The sequence below is a fragment of the Ranitomeya variabilis genome, chromosome 8, assembly GCF_051348905.1.
Source record: "Ranitomeya variabilis isolate aRanVar5 chromosome 8, aRanVar5.hap1, whole genome shotgun sequence".
Lineage (NCBI taxonomy): Eukaryota > Metazoa > Chordata > Amphibia > Anura > Dendrobatidae > Ranitomeya > Ranitomeya variabilis.
Genome location: NC_135239.1, coordinates 82,815,458 through 82,831,712, shown reverse-complemented (window position 1 = coordinate 82,831,712; position 16,255 = coordinate 82,815,458). Strand labels below are relative to the sequence as shown.

Sequence of the window (16,255 nt, the reverse complement as noted above, 5' to 3'; positions counted from 1 at the left end):
GGATTTTTTTTCATGGTTTAACCTAATTAATTGCATAAATAAATGTGAGGATTTCCATTGTTGCCTGATCATCTTTGGTTTCCTGAAATTATCCTTTTAATTTATGTCAGGATTCCTATTTTCACAGTTTCTTTTCAACTATTGTATCGTGAATACTTTCCAGTTGTCCCAATTTTGGACAATGTTGGGCAACAATTTATGCAAAGCCCACCTAAATTTGGCCTTTGTGGGGTCATTGCTTGTATATTCCATGTTTTGTACCAAGATAAATTATCTCCTGCCTAAAGGATGTGATAACTTGCTGATCGCTGGTGGTCACATCGATGACTCTCCCTACTGACCCCCAGAACAAGGCTCAGCAGTGCACCATCTAAATGCCATGACGGTTCCGCATGCTCACCACCACTCCACTCATTGTCTATGGGACCGCTAGTGATGTGGAGACGGTAGTACACACATGCTCGACTGCTGCTTTATTTAGATGGGGAACTGCAGAACTCCGTTCTCAGGATTGGTTGGGATCCCAACATATGGATCGCCAGCCATCAAGTTGTCCTCTATCCTATGATTAAGCTTGTTCTCCTGGTACAAACCCTTTAATGTCGATTTCTGTAGTTTAACCAGCTTTAATAGTAACCACAGGGAGTTTTCACGCGGCTGTCAGTTGCTCCACATCCCTTTGGTTTACTACTCCTGCATTTCTGCTGTTTAGATCATTGCTTCTGAAACTATGAGGCATTAGTGAGGCACAACAAGGGAGGCAGCTTTGACAGGAGAGAACATGCTGCCCAGGCCTTCCTTTGGTTGAACCAACATTTGGTTTATCATCCTGACTCCTTTTGTACTCATTTTTAATGTTTTACTGGGTTCAGGGGACAAATAAAACATAAATGAAGGTACTTTTTAAAAATGTTGGTATGTACAAAGTAGTGGAGGTAAATTGGTTGACGGACCTGAATGTCTCACACAACTCTGCGCTCCTCCCCATGCACACTGCCCTCCGAGAGAAGCAGCGTAAGAAGCTGCTACATAGACACCGACATCTGATTTGTGCTGTGCAGTCTTATATTCCACTGCACTGGAAGCTTTCTGATCCCCTCCAGTGGGCTTATGGCTGTAAAAATGAAGAATATTGTGCAGATGAAGGAGTACAGCCCCCATTAGAGACAGTACAGACAGATATGTTTATTCTGACTCTCATCCTATGTGTTTGGGATGGATCTCAGCGCTGGGCTCTGTAGCTACATTTTCCCCGGCCGTCTCAATGGAGGGTTTTAGGAAAAAAATGGCATGTACTGTGCCCAATTGTGAGACACGAAAAAAACATATTAAAGCTGGTAGAGGCCGAGTAGAAACTGTACTGTGACATCACTGTGTGCATTATTCATGATGATCCAATTCTTATTATTTGTATCTGTGTATTTTTATCTTCATGCCGATATCAGTTTTTTAATCCTGTAAATGTGATTTCACTTTACTTATAATACCTGTATCATGTGTATCTGTGTGTTACCCATATTTACCCTATCTGTATTGTTACATCACTGTCTCATATCTGTACGGTGACATCACTATATTAATAATACCTGTAATATGAATATCACAGTTTGTTCACTGTATTTATTATATCTATGGTATCGCTTCACTTTGTTTATTATAATTTATCTGTGACTTCACTTTGTTTTATACCTATATGGTGCTATTACTGTATTTTATTACTGTACGGTGACATTGCTGTGTCTCATACCTGTACGGTGACATCGCTGTGTCTTATACTTGTGCGGTGACATCACTGTGTCTCATATCTGTACGGTGACATCGCTGTGTCTTATACCTAATAACCACAAAAACCTCTTTGGCATGCTTGCATCCACCTGATAGGCTAACGTTAGCTCATACAGGGAGGAAAGATACCCACTCAGGGCAACATATTAACAAGGAGAAATGAGAGTTCTTTTGGGTATGATAGAATAAAAGACAAAATTTTATTGAAAATTCACATTAATATAAATAACAATAATATATGAAAAGGAGACCCAGTACAGTGATACATGTGCAGAACTGGATAACAGGGCAACCAGAACCCAACTAACAGCTTAAAGCCCCCTAATGCCTACCGCCTATTCAAATGTAAAGTGCACGTGCAACAATATGAGGCACAGGTGGGCTGGCATGGCCCAGAGTAGAACCATATATAAACAATTACCCAGACAAGGAAATGGCAATGTGGAAGGTAAGATAATATCAGGTATGGCCAGCCAGCACTTACCACGGGCAGAAGCTGAAGGGATTCTGGGGCCGGGTGTAAAGAAAGCCCCCCGACGCGCGTTTCGCGTCCACAACAGACCGCTTTCTCAAGGGAGGTAGGGAAATCAATGCAGGAGGACCTTTTAAGGTCAGAAGGTGTGATCACATGTGTCCTCGGGGCCAATCCCGAGTGGTCAAAAGCGGCGCATGCGCGCCGCAAGCCACAGGTCCTGGAAGTGCAGAGGGAGCGTCATGCATAACTGCGCACGCGCGGGGAGGAAAAACAGCCCCAGGCATGCGAGGAAGGCATAGAGACGTGCCGCTGCACCACAGGGGTCCCCGGCCACGGAGCGCATGCGCACAACCACTTACGGTCGAACACGGGGTACAGGCAGCTTAAGGATGAACAGAGACGAGGTAAAAAAAGTGTGGGAGGGGGGGAAGGGGGAAAGAGGGAGAAAGTACACGAGTGTATTTGCCTAAAGAAGGACTATCGGCATATATGCGGTATAATGGAGGTCAACACATCGTATCCATCGGGAGTCGTAGATCACATAACAATAAATCGACCCCATAGGGATTCTTTCTCCATCAATATCCGCATACAATTCTCCCAAAGAAAGTTCTTCCAGCCCATTGGGATGATAGCCAAGCTGATCCGTATTAATGTCCCTGTCACCTTGTCACGTCCATTTCAGATGGTAAGAGGGATAGCCTCACTAATAGGTCCTACTGCAAGGATATGAATAAACCAAAATTACACAACATATCAAAAACATATAAAAGGTTAAAACCAATTAAAACAGAACACCCTAGACGATAGTCCATAGGATTTTGACAGAAGCACAAGAACCTGGGGACAATCATGGTCCCAGAAAAGAGGAGAAGGACAAAGATTCATTCAGACCCTTAGGGGTCAACGTATCCAATAATGTGATCCACTTTGCCTCGACCTGCGCTAGCGCTTTTTTATAGTTCCCTCCTCTAATACCGAGATGAATTAAATCTATCCCCCTCACCTTAAATGAAGATGGCTCGCAGTTATGATACTGAAAAAAGTGACGGGGGATGGTTTTGAGGAGGGTAACGTCGGTCGCTGTCTTGGCCGCGCAAATGTCCCGCACATGCTCCCGTACTCTGACTCTAAGTTCCCTTGATGTGAGTCCCACATAAATTTTGTGGCACCCACATGTAGCATAATAAATCACGTTTGTACTGCTACAGGAGATCCGATGTCTTATATCAAAAGTTTTTAGACCATCGGAGGAGTGAAAGGTGGAGCAGCGCAGGACATTTGAGCAGGCAAGACAGCGACCGCATGGGATACATCCTAACGTAGGACCTTTGGAAGAGAATGGGTGTTTTAAAGTGGGCACATAATGACTGCTGACAAGAAGATCCTTTAAATTTTTGGACCTTCGTGCAGTCATCCGAGGAGTCACCCAAAAATTCTCCCAGGGAGGGCTCCACGCTCAAAATAGACCAATGTTTAGATAGGATCTGCCGCATGTCCTCCCACTCATGGTTGAATGTTGATATGAACCGAATTGGTCCACTATTGATGGTAGACGGTCGAGCTCTGGTACCTCTAAGAAGGCTGTCACGTGGAGTTGCCCGTGCTCTCCAATACCCTTGCTTGATGCACCGGTTTGAATAGCCCCGTGCAGCAAACCTAGATTTAAGGTCGGAGGCCTGTATTTCAAATTTTGCATCCGATGAACAGATCCGCCTCATCCGGAGGAACTGTCCGACCGGGACGGCCCGTATCGTGGAAGAAATGTGAGCTGAGGACGCATGGATCAGAGAATTTACAGATGTTGGCTTCCGGTATACATCCGTCTGTATGGATCTGTCAGTATCCACTTCGAAGACAACATCCAAAAAATTAACCCTCTTAAGATCATAACTGTAGGTCAAAAAGATGTTCAAAGAATTTTGATTCAGCGTCCCCATAAATTCCTCCAGCTGCTGCACCGTCCCGTCCCACAAAAAGAAAACATCATCTATATATCTATGCCAGCACAGCACATGGGAGGCGGCCCGCAGGCCCTCGTCGCCAAAAATGGATCTCTCCCAGGCGCCCAAGAAGAGATTGGCATACGAGGGCGCACAGGCCGCGCCCATGGCTGTGCCGCGTCTCTGTAGATAAAAATGGTCCTTATAGACGAAAAAGTTGTGGGTAAGGATATAGTGCAGCAGCTCCAGGATAAAATCACATAAAGGGCCGTCACGGTCGGAGGCCTCCAGAAAGAGGCGGATCGCATCGATGCCATGTTGATGGTCAATACAAGTATACAGGCTTTCCACATCTGCCGTTACCATTAAGGTGTTATGATCCACAAGAATGCCGTCGACCCTCGCCAGGGCGTCCGTTGTGTCACATACATATGACGGTAGTGTTTCAACTAGGGGTTTGAGGTAGAAATCAATAAATTGGCAAATCGGATTACAAAGACCCCCAATACCAGACACAATAGGACGTCCAGGGGGGTCGAGGGCATTCTTGTGGATCTTGGGTAGCAGGTAAAATGTTGGAATCTTAGGAAATTTTACCGTAAGACCCTCTAGTACCTGTTTGGTAATAATATCTTTATCCAGAGCACGAACCAGAATACCTTGTAGGTCCAGAGAGAAAGTAGCCAGAGGGTTGTAGGATAATCTGGAGTATGTATCTGAGTTTCTCAGCTGTCTGAGGGCCTCGCGTTCATATTTGTCCTGTGGCCAGATCACGATGTTCCCCCCCTTGTCAGCTGGTTTAAAGACAATATCTGGTAAAGATTGTAATTGAGATAGAGCTAACCGTTCCTTATGAGTCAAATTATCATGGCGTCTCCTTGTTGAGAGTTTTTTGAAGTCCTCACCAACGCACTTGGTGAAGACCTCAATCGCCGGACTCAAAGACAAGGGGGGGAACTTGGTAGATCTGGGCAAGGACGTAGTGGGAAATCTATTGGCATGTAAACCAACCTGCTCATCCAGAAGGTCCTCCAAGTTCTGGAGAGTCTCTCTCTCGGCCTCATTCATATGTTCACCAAAATTCTTTTTCTGATGTAATTTTTTCAACAATAGTTTCCGGGAGAACAAGTGCAGATCCTTTATCGCTGTAAAATAATGAAATGAGTTAGTAGGAGAAAACGAAAATCCTTTAGATAAAAGCTGTAATTGAGCATCTGTAAGTTGATAAGAGGATAAGTTAACTACCTGGAGCCCCCCCTGGGAGTCAGATGAAGCGGCTGCATTAGTTTTAGATTTAGCCGTCTGTCTAGTTGTTCTTTTATTATTCACTGTGCCACCTGGGGCTCCACTTTGTTTGGCATTCCTAGACGTCGCTTCATCCTCTCCAGAAAAATTAGATCTGGCGGATGTAGATCGTGACCTCGAGTACATTGAATTTCTAAAACGAGGCCTTGACCGATCGCTGCTATTCTGCCATCGATAGACCCGTAAAAGCCTCTTGTCCTCCACATCTCTCTGAAATTTTTTACTTTTAGTAGTTTGGATTTCACTCGCCCATTTCTGGCAGAGGGAATCCATTTCCTCATTGAGTTTTTTGAGGGCATCAGACGTCATGTCTCTCCGAAGGACAGCCTGTAACTCATCAATCTCACCCTCTAATGAGGTCAGGGAGTCCTGATTCAGATTTTTAAGTAGTTCCAAGAAACCTCTGGAACATGTGTTAGTCAGAGCCTCCCATTTATTTTTAAATAATTCATCTTCTACAGGGAAAGATGGGAAGACTTGTACTCGAAGACCACAAGGTATCAGGTCTTTTTGTATATATTGTTCTAGGAATGCATGATTCCACCAGATACGTGTCCTTTTCCTGATCAAGTCCTTAAATTTGTTAATAGCATCTTGTGTACTTCTGTCATTTCCCACAGAACACCCCTGTATATCGTCCTGCACAGTGTCGTTAATTAATGCGCGCCACGTCTGGTCACGGGCACGGAAGTCCATATCGACATAGAGGATAACTGTGAAAAACACAGGAAATATTAGTAACCACAAAAACCTCTTTGGCATGCTTGCATCCACCTGATAGGCTAACGTTAGCTCATACAGGGAGGAAAGATACCCACTCAGAGCAACATATTAACAAGGAGAAATGAGAGTTCTTTTGGGTATGATAGAATAAAAGACAACATTTTATTGAAAATTCACATTAATATAAATAACAATAATATATGAAAAGGAGACCCAGTACAGTGATACATGTGCAGAACTGGATAACAGGGCAACCAGAACCCAACTAACAGCTTAAAGCCCCCTAATGCCTACCGCCTATTCAAATGTAAAGTGCACGTGCAACAATATGAGGCACAGGTGGGCTGGCATGGCCCAGAGTAGAACCATATATAAACAATTACCCAGACAAGGAAATGGCAATGTGGAAGGTAAGATAATATCAGGTATGGCCAGCCAGCACTTACCACGGGCAGAAGCTGAAGGGATTCCGGGGCCGGGTGTAAAGAAAGCCCCCCGACGCGCGTTTCGCGTCCACAACAGACCGCTTTCTCAAGGGAGGTAGGGAAATCAATGCAGGAGGACCTTTTAAGGTCAGAAGGTGTGATCACATGTGTCCTCGGGGCCATTCCCGAGTGGTCAAAAGCGGCGCATGCGCGCCGCAAGCCACAGGTCCTGGAAGTGCAGAGGGAGCGTCATGCATAACTGCGCACGCGCGGGGAGGAAAAACAGCCCCAGGCATGCGAGGAAGGCATAGAGACGCGCCGCTGCACCACAGGGGTCCCCGGCCACGGAGCGCATGCGCACAACCACTTACGGTCGAACACGGGGTACAGGCAGCTTAAGGATGAACAGAGACGAGGTAAAAAAAGTGTGGGAGGGGGGGAAGGGGGAAAGAGGGAGAAAGTACACGAGTGTATTTGCCTAAAGAAGGACTATCGGCATATATGCGGTATAATGGAGGTCAACACATCGTATCCATCAGGAGTCGTAGATCACATAACAATAAATCGACCCCATAGGGATTCTTTCTCCATCAATATCCGCATACAATTCTCCCAAAGAAAGTTCTTCCAGCCCATTGGGATGATAGCCAAGCTGATCCGGATTAATGTCCCTGTCACCTTGTCACGTCCATTTCAGATGGTAAGAGGGATAGCCTCACTAATAGGTCCTACTGCAAGGATATGAATAAACCAAAATTACACAACATATCAAAAACATATAAAAGGTTAAAACCAATTAAAACAGAACACCCTAGACGATAGTCCATAGGATTTTGACAGAAGCACAAGAACCTGGGGACAATCATGGTCCCAGAAAAGAGGAGAAGGACAAAGATTCATTCAGACCCTTAGGGGTCAACGTATCCAATAATGTGATCCACTTTGCCTCGACCTGCGCTAGCGCTTTTTTATAGTTCCCTCCTCTAATACCGAGATGAATTAAATCTATCCCCCTCACCTTAAATGAAGATGGCTCGCAGTTATGATACTGAAAAAAGTGACGGGGGATGGTTTTGAGGAGGGTAACGTCGGTCGCTGTCTTGGCCGCGCAAATGTCCCGCACATGCTCCCGTACTCTGACTCTAAGTTCCCTTGATGTGAGTCCCACATAAATTTTGTGGCACCCACATGTAGCATAATAAATCACGTTTGTACTGCTACAGGAGATCCGATGTCTTATATCAAAAGCTTTTAGACCATCGGAGGAGTGAAAGGTGGAGCAGCGCAGGACATTTGAGCAGGCAAGACAGCGACCGCATGGGATACATCCTAACGTAGGACCTTTGGAAGAGAATGGGTGTTTTAAAGTGGGCACATAATGACTGCTGACAAGAAGATCCTTTAAATTTTTGGACCTTCGTGCAGTCATCTGAGGAGAGTCACCCAAAAATTCTCCCAGGGAGGGCTCCACGCTCAAAATAGATCAATGTTTAGATAGGATCTGCCGCATGTCCTCCCACTCATGGTTGAATGTTGATATGAACCGAATTGGTCCACTATTGATGGTAGACGGTCGAGCTCTGGTACCTCTAAGAAGGCTGTCACGTGGAGTTGCCCGTGCTCTCCGATACCCTTGCTTGATGAACCGGTTTGAATAGCCCCGTGCAGCAAACCTAGATTTAAGGTCGGAGGCCTGTATTTCAAATTTTGCATCCGATGAACAGATCCGCCTCCTCCGGAGGAACTGTCCGACCGGGACGGCCCGTATCGTGGAAGAAATGTGAGCTGAGGACGCATGGATCAGAGAATTTACAGATGTTGGCTTCCGGTATACATCCGTCTGCATGGATCTGTCAGTATCCACTTCGAAGACAACATCCAAAAAATTAACCCTCTTAAGATCATAACTGTAGGTCAAAAAGATGTTCAAAGAATTTCGATTCAGCGTCCCCATAAATTCCTCCCATGTGCTGTGCTGGCATAGATATATAGATGATGTTTTCTTTTTGTGGGACGGGACGGTGCAGCAGCTGGCAAAATCCTATGGACTATCGTCTAGGGTGTTCTGTTTTAATTGGTTTTAACCTTTTATATGTTTTTGATATGTTGTGTAATTTTGGTTTATTCATATCCTTGCAGTAGGACCTATTAGTGAGGCTATCCCTCTTACCATCTGAAATGGACGTGACAAGGTGACAGGGACATTAATCCGGATCAGCTTGGCTATCATCCCAATGGGCTGGAAGAACTTTCTTTGGGAGAATTGTATGCGGATATTGATGGAGAAAGAATCCCTATGGGGTCGATTTATTGTTATGTGATCTACGACTCCTGATGGATACGATGTGTTGACCTCCATTATACCGCATATATGCCGATAGTCCTTCTTTAGGCAAATACACTCGTGTACTTTCTCCCTCTTTCCCCCTTCCCCCCTCCCACACTTTTTTTACCTCGTCTCTGTTCATCCTTAAGCTGCATGTACCCCGTGTTCGACCGTAAGTGGTTGTGCGCATGCGCTCCGTGGCCGGGGACCCCTGTGGTGCAGCGGCGCGTCTCTATGCCTTCCTCGCATGCCTGGGGCTGTTTTTCCTCCCCGCGCGTGCGCAGTTATGCATGACGCTCCCTCTGCACTTCCAGGACCTGTGGCTTGCGGCGCGCATGCGCCGCTTTTGACCACTCGGGATTGGCCCCGAGGACACATGTGATCACACCTTCTGACCTTAAAAGGTCCTCCTGCATTGATTTCCCTACCTCCCTTGAGAAAGCGGTCTGTTGTGGACGCGAAACGCGCGTCGGGGGGCTTTCTTTACACCCGGCCCCAGAATCCCTTCAGCTTCTGCCCGTGGTAAGTGCTGGCTGGCCATACCTGATATTATCTTACCTTCCACATTGCCATTTCCTTGTCTGGGTAATTGTTTATATATGGTTCTACTCTGGGCCATGCCAGCCCACCTGTGCCCTCATATTGTTGCACGTGCACTTTACATTTGAATAGGCGGTAGGCATTAGGGGGCTTTAAGCTGTTAGTTGGGTTCTGGTTGCCCTGTTATCCAGTTCTGCACATGTATCACTGTACTGGGTCTCCTTTTCATATATTATTGTTATTTATATTAATGTGAATTTTCAATAAAATTTTGTCTTTTATTCTATCATACCCAAAAGAACTCTCATTTCTCCTTGTTAATATGTGTCTTATACCTGTACGGTGACATCGCTGTGTCTTATACCTGTACGGTGACATCGCTGTGTCTCATACCTGTACGGTGACATCACTGTGTCTCATATCTGTACGGTGACATCACTGTGTCTCATACCTGTACGGTGACATCACTGTGTCTTATACCTGTACGGTGACATCACTGTGTCTTATACCTGTACGGTGACATCACTGTGTCTTATACCTGTACGGTGACATCGCTGTGTCTTATACCTGTACGGTGACATCACTGTGTCTTATACCTGTACGGTGACATCACTGTGTCTTATACCTGTACGGTGACATCGCTGTGTCTCATACCTGTACGGTGACATCGCTGTGTCTCATACCTGTACGGTGACATCGCTGTGTCTCATACCTGTACGGTGACATCGCTGTGTCTTATACCTGTACGGTGACATCGCTGTGTCTTATACCTGTACGGTGACATCACTGTGTCTCATACCTGTACGGTGACATCACTGTGTCTTATTCCTGTACGGTGACATAACTGTGTCTCATACCTGTACGGTGACATCGCTGTGTCTCATACCTGTACGGTGACATCACTGTGTCTTATACCTGTACGGTGACATCGCTGTGTCTTATACCTGTACGGTGACATCACTGTCTTATTCCTGTACGGTGACATCACTGTCTTATTCCTGTACGGTGACATAACTGTGTCTCATACCTGTACGGTGACATCGCTGTGTCTCATACCTGTACGGTGACATCACTGTGTCTTATACCTGTACGGTGACATCACTGTGTCTTATTCCTGTACGGTGACATAACTGTGTCTCATACCTGTACGGTGACATCGCTGTGTCTCATACCTGTACGGTGACATCACTGTGTCTTATACCTGTACGGTGACATCGCTGTGTCTTATACCTGTACGGTGACATCACTGTGTCTTATACCTGTACGGTGACATCGCTGTGTCTCATATCTGTACGGTGACATCGCTGTGTCTTATACCTGTACGGTGACATCGCTGTGTCTTATACCTGTACGGTGACATCGCTGTGTCTCATACCTGTACGGTGACATCGCTGTGTCTTATACCTGTACGGTGACATCGCTGTGTCTTATACCTGTACGGTGACATCGCTGTGTCTTATACCTGTACGGTGACATCGCTGTGTCTTATACCTGTACGGTGACATCGCTGTGTCTTATACCTGTACGGTGACATCGCTGTGTCTTATTCCGGTACGGTGACATAACTGTGTCTCATACCTGTACGGTGACATCGCTGTGTCTTATACCTGTACGGTGACATCGCTGTGTCTTATACCTGTACGGTCACATCGTTGTGTCTTATTCCTGTACGGTGACATAACTGTGTCTCATACCTGTACGGTGACATCACTGTGTCTTATACCTGTATGGTGACATCGCTGTGTCTTATACCTGTACGGTGACATCGCTGTGTCTTATTCCTGTACGGTGACATAACTGTGTCTCATACCTGTACGGTGACATCACTGTGTCTTATACCTGTACGGTGACATCGCTGTGTCTTATACCTGTACGGTGACATCACTGTGTCTTATACCTGTTCGGTGACATCGCTGTGTCTCATACCTGTACGGTGACATCGCTGTGTCTTATTCCTGTACGGTGACATCACTGTGTCTTATACCTGTACGGTGACATAACTGTGTCTCATACCTGTACGGTGACATCGCTGTGTCTTATACCTGTACGGTGACATCACTGTGTCTCATACCTGTACGGTGACATCACTGTCTTATACCTGTACGGTGACATCACTGTGTCTCATATCTGTACGGTGACATCGCTGTGTCTCATACCTGTACGGTGACATCACTGTCTTATACCTGTACGGTGACATCGCTGTGTCTCATACCTGTACGGTGACATCACTGTGTCTCATACCTGTACGGTGACATCACTGTCTTATACCTGTACGGTGACATCGCTGTGTCTTATACCTGTACGGTGACATCACTGTGTTTTATACCTGTACGGTGACATCGCTGTGTCTTATACCTGTACGGTGACATCGCTGTGTCTCATATCTGTACGGTGACATCACTGTGTCTCATACCTGTACGGTGACATCGCTGTGTCTCATACCTGTACGGTGACATCGCTGTGTCTTATACCTGTACGGTGACATCACTGTGTCTCATACCTGTACGGTGACATCACTGTGTCTTATTCCTGTACGGTGACATCGCTGTGTCTTATACCTGTACGGTGACATCGCTGTGTCTCATATCTGTACGGTGACATCACTGTGTCTCATACCTGTACGGTGACATAACTGTCTCTCATACCTGCACTGTGTTTATTTCCGCACTGATTGGAATTGAGAACTGTTGTCTGGGGTAAAGTTCCTTTACTATGTACAGTAGATTAGTACCCTTACTATAAATAGCATTATTCCAAAAGTGTAAATGCAATTATTAATTGCTAAAATACGGAGAACGATCATTTATTCCAAACAAGCAGGCTTGTTTTTTTTATTCGCACATCAGTTTTGTTTGCCCCTGTGATTTTTCACCTCAGATTTGTTAGATCATGGCTACAGTAGGGAAATACTGGCTCATCTATGGCGCTAACAAGAGATCAGAATGCAGCGGGATGAGAGAATACAGAATCGCTCCCAGTGTAATTACACCTGTCACCAGAAAACACAGTGTCCGTATATTTCTACAAATAGTATTGTATTACTGTAAAACCACACAGGCTCTTCTCAGTTCTTGTCCCTGGACGCTTCTTCCTCCCTCACTGGATAGTAGCTTGGATTCCGCCCCATGTGAGGATGAAGAATGTCTGCGTGGCAGATGAAGGGACACACGCAGTGTACAGTGTGTCCGTGTGTGTGTGATACACGCAGTGTACAATGTGTCAGTGTGTGTGTGATACACGCAGTGTACAATGTGTCCGTGTGTGTGTGATACACGCAGTGTACAATGTGTCAGTGTGTGTGTGATACACGCAGTGTACAGTGTGTCCGTGTGTGTGTGATACACGCAGTGTACAATGTGTCAGTGTGTGTGTGATACACGCAGTGTACAATGTGTCCGTGTGTGTGTGATACACGCAGTGTACAATGTGTCAGTGTGTGTGTGATACACGCAGTGTACAATGTGTCGGTGTGTGTGCGATACACGCAGTGTACAATGCGTCGGTGTGTGTGCGATGCACGCAGTGTACAATGTGTCAGTGTGTGCGATACACGCAGTGTACAATGTGTCAGTGTGTGTGATACACGCAGTGTACAGTGTGTCCGTGTGTGTGTGATACACGCAGTGTACAATGTGTCAGTGTGTGTGCGATACACACAGTGTACAATGTGTCGGTGTGTGTGCGATACACGCAGTGTACAATGTGTCTGTGTGTGTGCGATACACGCAGTGTACAATGTGTCGGTGTGTGTGCGATACACGCAGTATACAATGTGTCAGTGTGTGTGCGATACACGCAGTGTACAATGTGTCAGTGTGTGTGCGATACACGCACTATATAATGTGTCAGTGTGTGTGCGATACACGCAGCGTACAATGTGTCAGTGTGTGTGCGATACACGCACTATATAATGTGTCAGTGTGTGTGCGATACACGCAGTGTACAATGTGTCAGTGTGTGTGCGATACACGCACTATATAATGTGTCAGTGTGTGTGCGATACACACAGTGTACAATGTGTCAGTGTGTGTGCGATACACGCAGTGTACAATGTGTCGGTGTGTGTGCGATACACGCAGTGTACAATGTGTCAGTGTGTGTGCGATACACGCAGTGTACAATCTGTCAGTGTGTGTGCGATACACGCAGTGTACAATGTGTCAGTGTGTGTGCGATACACGCAGTGTACAATGTGTCGGTGTGTGTGCGATACACGCAGTGTACAATGTGTCGGTGTGTGTGCGATACACGCAGTATACAATGTGTCGGTGTGTGTGCGATACACGCAGTGTACAATGTGTCAGTGTGTGTGCGATACACGCAGTGTACAATCTGTCAGTGTGTGTGCGATACACGCAGTGTACAATGTGTCAGTGTGTGTGCGATACACGCAGTGTACAATGTGTCAGTGTGTGTGCGATACACGCAGTGTACAATGTGTCAGTGTGTGTGCGATACACGCAGTGTACAATGTGTCAGTGTGTGTGCGATACACGCAGTATACAATGTGTCAGTGTGTGTGCGATACACGCAGTGTACAATGTGTCAGTGTGTGTGCGATACACGCACTATATAATGTGTCAGTGTGTGTGCGATACACGCAGTGTACAATGTGTCAGTTTGTGTGCGATACACGCAGTGTACAATGTGTCAGTGTGTGTGCGATACACGCACTATATAATGTGTCGGTGTGTGTGCGATACACGCAGTGTACAATGTGTCAGTGTGTGTGCGATACACGCAGTGTACAATGTGTCAGTGTGTGTGCGATACACGCAGTATACAATGTGTCAGTGTGTGTGCGATACACGCAGTGTACAATGTGTCAGTGTGTGTGCGATACACGCACTATATAATGTGTCAGTGTGTGTGTGCGATACACGCAGTGTACAATGTGTCAGTTTGTGTGCGATACACGCAGTGTACAATGTGTCAGTGTGTGTGCGATACACGCACTATATAATGTGTCGGTGTGTGTGCGATACACGCAGTGTACAATGTGTCAGTGTGTGTGCGATACACGCAGTGTACAATGTGTCAGTGTGTGTGCGATACACGCAGTATACAATGTGTCAGTGTGTGTGCGATACACGCAGTGTACAATGTGTCAGTGTGTGTGCGATACACGCAGTGTACAATGTGTCAGTGTGTGTGCGATACACGCAGTGTACAATGTGTCAGTGTGTGTGCGATACACGCACTATATAATGTGTCAGTGTGTGTGCGATACACGCACTATATAATGTGTCAGTGTGTGTGCGATACACGCAGTGTACAATGTGTCAGTGTGTGTGCGATACACGCACTATATAATGTGTCGGTGTGTGTGCGATACGCGCAGTGTACAATGTATCGGTGTGTGTGCGATACACGCAGTGTACAATGTGTCGGTGTGTGTGCCATACACGCAGTATACAATGTGTCAGTGTGTGTGCGTGATACACGCAGTATACAATGTGTCAGTGTGTGTGCGATACATGCAGTGTACAATGTGTCAGTATGTGTGCGATACACGCAGTGTACAATGTGTCAGTGTGTGTGCGATACACGCACTATATAATGTGTTAGTGTGTGTGCGATACACGCAGTGTACAATGTGTCGGTGTGTGTGCGATACACGCAGTGTACAATGTGACAGTGTGTGCGATACACGCACTATATAATGTGTCGGTGTGTGTGCGATACACGCAGTGTACAATGTGTCAGTGTGTGTGTGATACACGCACTATACAATGTGTCGGTGTGTGTGCGATACACGCACTATATAATGTGTCAGTGTGTGTGCGATACACGCAGTATACAATGTTTCGGTGTGTGTGCGATACACGCAGTATACAATGTGTCAGTGTGTGTGCGATACACGCAGTGTACAATGTGTCAGTGTGTGTGCGATACACGCAGTGTACAATGTGTCAGTGTGTGTGCGATACACGCAGTATACAATGTGTCGGTGTGTGTGCGATACACGCAGTATACAATGTGTCAGTGTGTGTGCGATACACGCAGTGTACAATGTGTCAGTGTGTGTGCGATACACGCAGTATACAATGTGTCGGTGTGTGTGCGATATCAGCCATCAGGACCCACGCTGGCCGTAAACAGAGAGTGTGTGCATTGTATGTGTTTAATTCAAACTTCATAAATAGACATTCTCGAATTAAGGTGACTTATTGTATATTTAAATGGGGTCTGTGTGATTCTAGAAATATTTAAAGACGCCTAAGGCTACTTTCACACTTGCGTCATGTGACGTTCGTCACAATGCGTCGTTTTGGGAAAAAACACATCTTGCAAATGTGCCCGCGGGATGCGTTTTTTTCCCCATAGACTTGTATTGCCATACGTCGCGTCCATCGTGCACTGGATGCATCGTGTTTTGGCGGACCGTCAGCACAAAAAAACATTCAAGGGAACCTTTTTTCTTACGTCGGGTCCGCCATTTCCTACCGCGCATGCACGGCCAGAACTCCGCCCCCCCCGGGACTTTACAATGGGCAGCGGATGCGTTGAAAAACTGCATCCGCTGCCGACCTTGTGCCAAATTTTCACAACGTGCCTCGGTACGTCGCGCTGACGCTTAGCGACGGACCCATACCGACGCTAGTGTGAAAGAAGCCTTAAAGGGATTTTTCAACTTTAAAAAATAAATAGAAACATCAGCAGATGTGACAACATAGCAAAATTAACTATACTTTGCCTCTTCTTCTTCCCCGGCGATATAATGCAGAAGCTG

General features: G+C 46.0%; 1 protein-coding gene across 6 annotated transcripts in view; it reads left to right on the top strand.

Annotated features, from left to right (window-relative positions):
* The window catches only part of DENND1B (DENN domain containing 1B), a 246,050-nt gene that overhangs the window by 163,117 nt on the left and 66,678 nt on the right, over positions 1 to 16,255 (top strand). The gene's annotated exons all lie outside the window — the stretch shown is intronic.